Raw genomic sequence first — 10,917 nt, forward strand, 5'->3', positions numbered from 1 at the left:
CAATCTTTCAGCTGGTATCTGGCTCAATATGCAAATTGGCATCCATTGTGAGGCATACAATGCACTCATGACATCAGCGCTGGAATAGAGGAGACCAGGGCACCATGACCCTCCCACTTTTTAAAAGTGGCCTGGCCTGGCCACTTTTTGCCACGGTCCCCCGCTCCTCCTCTTCCCCCGAGGCCGTGCCCCCCCAGCCAGGCTGGCAGATGGAGCCCGGGCAATGGGTGGCGCCACACCATGGACCCTCCACCTGCCCGGGGTTTGGGGGCTGAGAGCAGCCCCCAGTCCATGTCCCCGCCCAGGGCAAGTGGAGGGTCCATGGCTCCTCACAGCTGCTTGGTCGCGTGGCTCTTACCATGGCCAGGCTGTGGCTCTGAGGCGCCATCCCCCAGCCGGAGCCAGGTCAGGGTAAGAGCCATGCAAGCAGCTGTGGGGAGCCAGAACCCAATACCTGCTCGGGGGGGCCTGCAGGGCAGGGATACGGGTTGGGGGCTGCTTTAGGGTCTTGGCCCCCCCACCCCAGGCAGGTGGAGGGTCCGCGGCTCCTGGCCCACTCCGGCTTCCAGCTTGGCCAGGGCCTCAGGCAGAAGGGGCGGGGCGCCCCCACTTTTGGGAAGGCTCTGCTGGGGCTGCCTCACAGAGAGATAAGCATGTTACCTCCTGCCTGAAAGGAACATGTTCGAGGTATCTTAACTCCCAGACCTTAAGAACATAATTTTTAGTATAAATACATAATTTCATAAATATGACCCATGCATACATTTTGTAATGATTATGATGACCAGGGCACCCAGTAGAGCTCTCACATGCCTTTGGTGAACTATTGTGCCTATAATTGACCCAGGAAATGCCTGTAAAATACTATGCACCCCCTATACCCTCTGCCAGTTTGCACTAAGAGGTTGCTCAGTCACACCCTTGTTCTCCTCACTCCCACCTCCCTACTCTTTGCCACCCTCACTTGTAAACTGTAGACCAGAGGTTCTCAAACTATGGTCCGTAGCTCCATTCAGGTGGTCCACAGATAGTTCCCTCTAAGGTGCGCGCCTGGGCGGCCGCACACGAGAGCATGAAGGGCCACCCACCTAATTAGTGGAGCCGCTCCGACGTGGCTCCACTAATTAGGTGCCTGGACCCTGGAGAAGACGTACATGTAAAGTGAGGTGGTGGCCTTGGGAGAAATAAGGGGTAGGTGGGAGGGGGAAGTGGGGTGAAAAGAGGAGGTGGGGGGAATTTGGGATGTGCAGGGCTGCGGTGGCCAGAGAAAGAGGCGACGTTCCCCAGCTCCAGGGCTGCAGCTGCCGAGGAGAGATGGCCTTCCTTCCCAGCCTCAGCTCTGTGGCTGATGTGGCGAGGGAGAGACCCCCCTCCTTCCCAGCCCCCGCTTGGGGGCTGCCATGGCGGGGGAGAGAGGGCACATCCATCGCATTAGAAAGGTAAGACTACTGATATTAAAATGTGAGTTGTGCACTTTTATTTGTAGAACAAAAAAAGTTAATTATAATAAAGTTTTTTTTATATAGTGCTTTTATCCAAGCGCTTTACAATAATTAGCTAATGGTACAAACAACATTTGGAAAGTTCATTAAGTGGTCTTCCAAGACCCTCAGCAATTTTCAAGTCGTCCGCGAAAAAAAAGGTTTGAGAACCACTGCTGTAGACAGTAAATTCTCTGGGGCAGGAACTGCTTTTTCCAAAACTCGACAGAAGAGCACAGGACATGTACAATAGATAGCAAACAGTTTACAATCTACTGGTACTGGGATTAAAGCACAGGACTAAGGGTTAGGGCACCTGGCTTTTCCTTTTCTGGCTGTGGTCTGACTCCCTCTCTTGAGTCACTTGACCTCTTCAGACCTCTTCACCACCTGTAAAATGGTGGTGATAATTCCTACTCCATGTATCTTTGATGAGGTTTAATTAATTGAAATTTGTAAAGCACTTTGAGATCCTCAGAAAATAGCAGTAGTACTCTTATTTGAACTACAAAGTGTAGCAATGTTATGGAAATGATCTGCATAAGATTCACCTAATTGTTCTTTTGGGACTCTTGAGTTATTTTTCCCCCCCTTTTTCAAAAATGAATTAAACACCACAATGGTCCTGTAGCAGAGTTGCTGTTTACTGTGACATTCCCCTGGTGTTATCCGGACCAGTGATCTGCTAGGTCACTCCAATCCTTGACTCTGGGAGCCAGCCTTACCCTGCCTCTGCTGTGAGAACCCCCACTCCTGAACTATTCTCACAGCGCCTATGGCATGTAAGCTGCTCCTTGGTTTGTGCAACCGAATGACACTAGCCAGTATCTCCGGTCCCAGACACAACCCTAGGAATGTCCGTCTTGCAGTGTCCAGTTATGCCCACTGGACACTGCAAGCTTATATGAGTTCGTCAGTTTAACAAAGAAATTGATATGCACCAGGCTTGTTATCCCAAGGGGAGTCTCTAACACACTTTAAACCAAACGCATAGCTTCAGATAGAACAAATAAATTGATTAACTACAAAGACAGATTTTAAGTGATTATAAGTTAAAACATAAGTCACATTTGGTCAAATGAAATAAATCAAAACGCATTCTCAGCTGATCATAACACTTTCAGTGCCCTTACAAACTTAGATGCTTCTCACCACAGGCTGGCTAGTTGTCCCTCAGCCAGGCTATCTCCTTTGATCAGCGCTTCAGTCGCTTGGTGGTGATGTCTGTAGATGGAGGTGGAAGAGAGAGGAAGAGCTTGGCAAACGTCTCTCCCTTTTATCATGTTTTTTCTTCCCTCTTGGCTTTGCCCCCCCCTTTCAGGGTCAGGTGAGCACTTACCTCATCGCAGTCCATGATTGACCAAAGGAAGGGGGGGTGACTCACTCAAGAGTCCAACAGATCCTTTGTTGTTGCCTAGGCCAGTGTCCTTTGTTCCTGTGAGGCTAGACTGGGTTTGTCCCATACATGACCTGATGAGGTCTGAACTGCCCCTCTGCTCTTGGAGAGTTTTGTCTGGGCTTGTTTAGCCATGAGGACACATCTTCAGCCTCATAACTATATACATGAAATTACAACCTATAATATTACTGTAACAACAATGCTCAGTGCATCATGAGCCTTCTGAAGACACCCGACATGACAAAACTTTGCATTGGATACCACACAATCATTTTACAAGGATGAACATGGGGTGCAGGGTGTTCCCACGAGGTACAGAACGTCACAACTGAGCACCCCCTTTTGGCCCGAGGTGCCTCTACATCACCCTGGCTCTGTTTCTCCGCTTTGGAGCCCCTTCCAGACTTTCTTGGGACTACCACCAACCACTGCCTGGCGCTGGGTTTATAGCCAAAACAATTCAAAGGAGTCCTCAATGTCCCCAAAATAAAGTCCACTATAGCAGCACAAAAGTTTATACTCACATCCAGCTCTTCTACCACACATGGAGTTCTTACTCTGTCCCAGATAAATGTCCTTCACAGAGATACTGATCGTGCCCTTCCTAGTGTAAGCTCAGCCTTCTGGCTCTGGCTTACTTCTTCCAATGATTGCACTTCCTGTTCTGAGAGCAGGCATTATATATACCGCTGTCCTTCAGAGAGCTTCCTCCTGATTGTTTGGGAGAAAAGGGAGCCCTGCGTCCTCTCCACCCCCACAGGTCTCCTGGTTCCCAGGCACTTAAAGGGACAGTATCCTATTTTTTCCCATCCAGTTACTAATTCTCTGGGACTAATTCCCCTCTTCTTGCTACAAGACCATTTCTAGGGCCTTTGTTCATTCCAATATCCCTGGAATGGGGTCTTCTGGCCCCCTATACCCCATAACAGGTCCCTTAGGTACTAGAGAATTGGGTGTTTTGCACATTGAGCAGCAGTCTCCCTTCTCCGGGTGTCCTAGGCTCTACACACTAGGACATCAGACTCTGGTTTGGGCATTTTTGGGTGAGACTTTCTGGGATTTGTGGGTGGTTCCATGTTGTGGCTTGTAATTGTCATCTGATCCAGGCCTTTGAAACTCTGGGATGCTCTCCAACTCCTTTGGCCTTTAAAAGTCCCTCCCCTCATTAGCTCTCTGCTAGCTTTTCCCTGGGGCGTGAAGGGGAAGATCTAAGCCTGCACACTCCCTTGCTGTAGATCCACAAAGAGAAGACCCACATTGCAGATAATACTGCTGAAAGACCTGACCGCAGGAGTCCAATTGTACAAGGCTCAAAGAGGAAAAAAACTAATAAAGGTAAAATTTCCTTATGAAAATGAGCATATGGGTCTAGATACAAGCTCTGTGCATCTTACTGAAATAGCAGCACTTTCCCCTTTGTGTTTATTGGTAAGAATGGAGGTGTGCATGATTTGAGAGCTAAGGTTGGTATCAGAATGCTTTAAGGTAATTTTTCATTGAGACTACCCTAACTTTTAATGCTTTGATTTTTTTTCCTGGTACATGATGTGTGTAATCGAACGTTATCTTTTGAATTCCACATAGCAGCCTTAACTGTTACGTAAGGATATTTTATGTATAGAATTGCCAAAGTTTGTACAGACATGTTATAGTATAGTTAAGGTTGTGCCAAGAGTTCTGTTATAAGCCTTACCTTTGACCAGGTGCATTTTGACTTTTTATAGGAAGGAGTTGTTCCTTATGAAATTTTTAGTGACATAAGGAGGGGAAATTTTCTGCCTATTGAAAAAAAAAATTCCAACAAATCTTTCCTATATGAAAGCTTCCCTGTGAAACTTAAGATACAGAAGAACTATTCTGCTTTACTCACCTAGCTGAAGCCCATCTCTAGGCTTTGAATTATGTCACTCCACAGCTAAACACATCCACATCTGGAGTTTATTTGATCTGAAAAATAAATTAAAAAGAACTGAAACAGCAGGTAGGAAAATAGGGTATAGTTTCTGGATCAGAAGGATGATTGATGCTGCCAGATTTTCATATAATGTATTTAACCTTGAAAAATAATAACTTTGTGCTTCACACTAAAATAAATACATTGTTAAACACTGTAATGAGTCTAAACGTAAATCTACAATAGTAGATCAAGCTGGTTAATGATTGCAGTAAAAACACTAGATTTTGGGGAGGATGATTTCATTGGTAATTATTGGTCTGGAAAAGGTCAAAGGCAAGTGACAAATTTTCTCTTTTTAAATTGTTAAAATACTATGACTTTTTTGAAAAATCCTTTGTGAAGTGAAAGCGAGCCTCTGAAATTGCAATTCTCATCTCAACTTTTAAAATCCTGTAAACATCCTGTACCTAACAGATTTTGGGTGGAGTTCTTTAAATGAATGACCTGTATGGTAGCTATAGTGTTACTAGATATATTTAATAAACTCATTGATACGGGATTCTTATCCTCTCTCTAAGGACACCTTCCTCATCCTTGAGCATTAAAGAAAGGAACAATGCAAGTAGCAAAGGTTTTGGACTCTTCATAGCCCAGTTAGAATTGAAGAGAAACTAATGTCAGGAACATTTACAAATAGATCAAAGGAAGAATTGAAGAAATCAAGGGATGTGTAAAGCAAGGAGGATGAGGATGGAATATGGCCAAAAGAGATTACAAGCCAAATGGGTACAATCTGCAAAACATCATTCAGGAAAAAGCCTGATATTGAAGGCAATAAACAGAAAGTAACATTTTCAAGAATACCTAGGTATGATTTGAAAATAGTACTTAAGTGATCACTGTATGAGTATGTCTACACTGGAGCTGGGAGTGTGCTTCAGCGCACCGGTAGACAGATGCACCAGCTCTACTTGAGTTAGCATGTCTGCAGGGCCATGGGTGGTGGCTTGGGCTAACCACCAGTTTGTACCCGGGGGTTGGGTAGGTAGCTCAAGCAGCCACCTGTGCCCCACAGCCACACTGCTATTTTTAGTGTGCTCGCTTGAGCAGAGCTAGTGCGTGTCCGTCTACCCATGCTGGGAAGTGCATTCCCAGCTGCAGCATAGACATACCGTATGTGTCTGGCAGCCATTGGAAAGGCAAACAGAAGTCGGATATAAGAAAAGCACAAATCACAAGAGATTGTTGAGGCACCATACTCACAATTTGTGAGGCCATCTGTATCTCTTTTGTCATGTTTTCTGTAATTCAGTATATTAGGTCTCAATCCTGCAAGCTGTTCTCACCCGCACCAGTGTGAAGGCCCATCCACTTTAATGGAGTGGTGTGGGTGTAGGAGTTCATCCATGCAGAACAGCCTGCAGGGTTGTGGTCTATGTGGGTAACAGTTTCAATACACAAGAGGGCCAAAACTGATACCAAGGAAGAACTGGTCACATTAAGGGTTTAGAGCAGTGGTTTTCAAACTTTTTCTGGCGACCCAGTTGAAGAAAATTGTTGATGCCTGCAACCCAATGGAGCTGGGAATGAGGGGTTTGGGGTGTGGGGGGGCTCAGAGCTGGGGCAGAGCTTTGGGATGCAGGAGTGAGGGCTGCAGGGCGGGGCTGGGAATGAGGGGTTCAGGGTGTGGGAGGGGGCTTTGGGATGGGGGAGGAGGTTGGGGTGCTGAGGGGGTCAGGGCTCTGGGCTGGAGGTGTGGGCTCTGGGGTGGGGCCAGGGTTGAGAGGTTTGGGGTGCAGGAGGGGGCTCCGGGTTTGAGGGGGGTTCTGGGCATGGGGGTGCAGGCTGTGGGATGGGACCAGGGATGAGAGGTTTGGGGTGAAGGAAGGGGCTCCAGGTTTGAGGAGGGCTCAGGGCTGGGGCAGGGGATTGGGGCACAGGCTTACCTTGGGCAGCTCCCAGTCAGCGGCGCAGTGGGGTGCTAAGGCAGGCTTCCTGCCTGTCCTGGCACCGTGGACCTCGCTGCGCCCCAGAAGTGGCCAGCAGCAGGTCTGACTCCTAGGCGGAGGCACGGAAATGGCTCCATGCGGCTCTCACCCACAGACACCGCTCCTCCCAGCTTCCATTGGCCAATGGGAGTGCAGAGGCGGTGCTTGTGGCAGCACACAGAGCCCTGTGCCTCCCTCCCCCTGCCCCGCCTAGGAGCTGGACCTGCTGCTGTCTGCTTCTGGGGGTGCAGCACGGTGTCAGAACAGGTAGGGACTAGCCTGCCGTAGCCAGATAGCACCACCGACGGGACTTTTAATGACCCGGTCGGCGGTGCTGACCAGAGCTGCCGCAACCCAGTGCCTCACTGGGGGTCGCGACCTGCAGTTTGAAGACCACTGGTTTAGAGGGTAGTTAGTGTGGAGTGGATAGCGAAAGGCAGGAAAAGCAGCTATAATCAAGAGCTGAAAACATTAAACTGCCTCTTAAATACATTAGACAAATTAAAAAGGAACAATGCTTGTTTTTTGAAAGTCACATTAGCCTCCTAATCTTATTTGTTGACTTGCTCTTTTTGCCTCACTCAATTTCATCTCCCCTTCTTCAAAACATGTTGCATCTAACTCAGGGGCTAATTCTGCGAACAGTTACTACAGCAAATATCCTGTTTCCATGAAAAATCCATTGGCTTCAGTGAGAATGTGTGATAAGGTTCTACATGGAAATAATTGTTTGCAGTGTCTAGATTGTAGGCCCCTCAGGGAAAGAACCATGTCATGACCCGGTTGCATGGCCACCTCCCTTAATAAACAGAGATTAGATGCTATAATTAGGGTATATACAGGATAGGTAGTAATGGATAGCCCTGTGTTTGAGGCACAGATTGGGAGTCAGCAGACCTGATTTCTGTCCTGGATCTACAACTGACTTCCTATAGATCTTCAGCTCACTGAACCTCTGTGTTTCAGTTTACCCAGCTGTAAAAATGGAGGTACAGAGGTGTGGTGAAGCTAAGGTTTGCAAAGTGTTTTTCAGATGGAAGAACTACAAAGTTATTCTATATTTAATGAGCTGTACAAATAGTCTGGCATCCCCAAATGTTCCTATTGCCGAAATAAAAAAGTGCCCCATCAAATTTTAAAGGAAACTTTGAACATTTAAGGGGCTAGAAACCCTTTTGAGATATCAGATATGTTTGATATGGGGTCAAACAGTTTTCCATCCAAAAATATTTCAATTTCACAACAATCAGCAGCAATCCTGTAAGGTTTTGGGATAGAATAAATATTGATTTGTCTAGAGACCAAATGCCCAACATTGTGCAAATACTGTAATAGGAAAGTGTTTTTCCCAGAGTAATTTAAACATAAGGAATATCATAAGAAATTTGCCTCAGTCTTTCCCTTGGCCAAATCCTGTCTTATTCAAGTAAGGAGTGCTACTGACATCTGTGGAACTACTTATAGGAGAAATGTGAGCAGGATTTGGTCACATGATGTTACACCCAAAGCCAGTTACGGTAGTGTTCTATCCCATCAAGTTTTCACTTGATATTGAGAGTTGAGCTTTAAGACCTAGCTTCTGTAACAGGGTTTCAAAAGTTCATGTAACAAAGATTTTTTTCCAAATCACCTAATCTTTGATGAATATATTCAGATGTGGAACTTGCCTTGCACAGTGCTATTCTACTGCTTGACCAGCTGATGTCACTAAATTCAAAATAACTGCCACAGAGGCTCAAGAAATCTAAAAAAAAAAAAAAAAGCAATGTTAACTTTGACAATAAAATGTTCAGAGCATGAAGCATCATAGACCATATATGTTATCACACTGTTTTGTATGTACATGTAAGTAAACTTCAATTTACCTGCTTAATCTCTCCAGCTACAAACATCAAGGGTATAATACTTCACAGAGACGTCTGTAACAAAGGAACAATGTACAAGCACCTTCATTGTCAAAGGACAGAAAGCAAGTAAAGCTAATTGAAAATATTTTAATTATCAACATCTCAATGTTTATAGCTTCCTCATGATAGTATTTGTCACTAGAAATGAATATTCTGATTACAAGGCTAAAATGGAAGTGGTTTTAGCACACCAGCTGCATAATCATGCTGACCAGTATTGTCTCTTAGTTTGTGCTCCCCCGTCTGTCTCCACCGGTTGTCTCTTGTCTTGTAAGCTGTTTTTTGCCTCATATCTCCCAATTGGCTCGGCCTACAAACTTCTGTTTTCTTGGCTTTGCTGGGTAATGCCTTTTAAAGGTGCTTTATTGGGGGAATTAAAAAGATATAAAAAGCTTGTGATGGGATGTATGTACCCCACATTCAGATAGACAGGGAAGGAACTAACTAGAGGCTACAGCTATAATATTCTCCCTCTACTTGGCTCTTGAAGGGATTATATCTAGTATTTCACTACCTCCATCTTGTAGTCTGAAGACTGGCTGATTGGCCTTCTCTGTCCTTCTGAAATCTTAAAAGAGATAGCAGTTGTTGGGTGCTGTTAAGTAGGCAGATCCACTGTCACCCACCATAAACCCAGTGGAAGGTTCCTCATGTAGACTCTGTTCCTTGCTTGATTCACACATGCCCATTCACCAGAGATGTTCTTCATATCTCTCTGCTATAGGCATCGCTCAGCATTTTGTGTCCTTAAGTGAAATTAGCATTTCAGTGCTTACTTCTGGATGCAAGGGTTAAAAAAAAAAAAAAAAAAACCTTAATGAGAGTGGCTAGCACTGACAAGCACAATCAGTGGTGTGAGAGTTAGTATAATACATCCGGTAGAAGCACAAACTGAGTGATAAAATCTAGACAAGATCTTTGCTGCACAGACTGCCTCACTTCAATGATTGTATGCAGTATTGTTGTAGCCGTGTTGGTTCCAGGACATTAGAGGAAGAAGGTGGGTGAGGTAATATCTTGTTGGATCAACTTCTGTTGATGAGACAAGCTTTCAAGCTTACACAGAGCCTTCAGCGACATCCTCTCAGCTGGGGACTGAACCTTAAACAAACCACCAAGTCTGTAGCCTGTTGGGGGTCTCCTGCTAGGGGCACCATTATGGAATATAGATGATGGGACTCCCTTAGGGGCATCAAATAACCTCTGCATCCAGACAGTTCCACTACACTTTGCTGGGCTGATTCTCAATTACATTAAGGGCCCCATGTTTAGTGATTTTTCCCCCCCTTAATATTTATTTATTGATGCACCTCACAATAGGGTACAGTTTCATGATCACAGAATCGTAGAAATGTAGAGTTGGAATGGACCTCAAGAGGTCATCTACGTCCATCTTTCAGCATTAAGGCAGGATTAAATATACCTAGACCCAGGGCTGGTTCTAGAACACCAACTTCCATGGGAGTATCTTTGTTCAATTTTGCTGATTGGCCAGCCATATTTTGTTTTGTTTAGCTTCTCAGCAGAGGTGGAGGGAAGAGGTTGCTGCAAATATTTTCCATTCTGGCTTGCAAAATGCATAGGTCCACTCCTGCCTAGACCATCTCTGACAGATGTTTGTCTAATCTGTTCTTCATGCACAATTTGCTGAAATAGTGATTTTCTGAAAGATCTTTCCATATACAACATTACTTCTCAATGGTGTTGAAAATCAAAATCAAAGAATCAGATGCTACTTAAAGATAGCACAACAAAAGGAGAAGTTTCCTTTTCAGTGTGTATTGTAGGTCAATGAAATTACACAGTCGGTATGAATTCATCTTAAAAATTTATTTACCTCAGAAATGTATACATTCATAGGTTTATCACAAGGAAATTGACAGTAATTCAAAATGAATATTTACATGTGTGCAAATTTCACATATTACACAAGACAGTGTTCTGTAGTTTTACTATACTGGGTTATGCAAGTACTTTTGCAGTTTAAGGCACTCGAGATGAATAATATTAGTTGTAGGAGGAAATAAACAAAATGCTAGTATAATTCTATATCTGAACCAACTGCTCCCTTCAAGACAGTATGTTGTAAGTGTCAATGGTCTGGTATGACCTAGTCAGTTGTTTTCAGACAGGGCAGAATTCATTTGAATAAAATCTGTTTTAAAAAAAAAAAAGCGGCGGTCGAAAGTAATAAACATTTTCTGGGTGATCTCTGAGCAATCCTCTCTCCTCACGCTAGTTCTCT

The sequence above is a fragment of the Emys orbicularis genome, chromosome 5 (assembly GCF_028017835.1).
Source record: "Emys orbicularis isolate rEmyOrb1 chromosome 5, rEmyOrb1.hap1, whole genome shotgun sequence".
NCBI classification, from domain to species: domain Eukaryota; kingdom Metazoa; phylum Chordata; order Testudines; family Emydidae; genus Emys; species Emys orbicularis.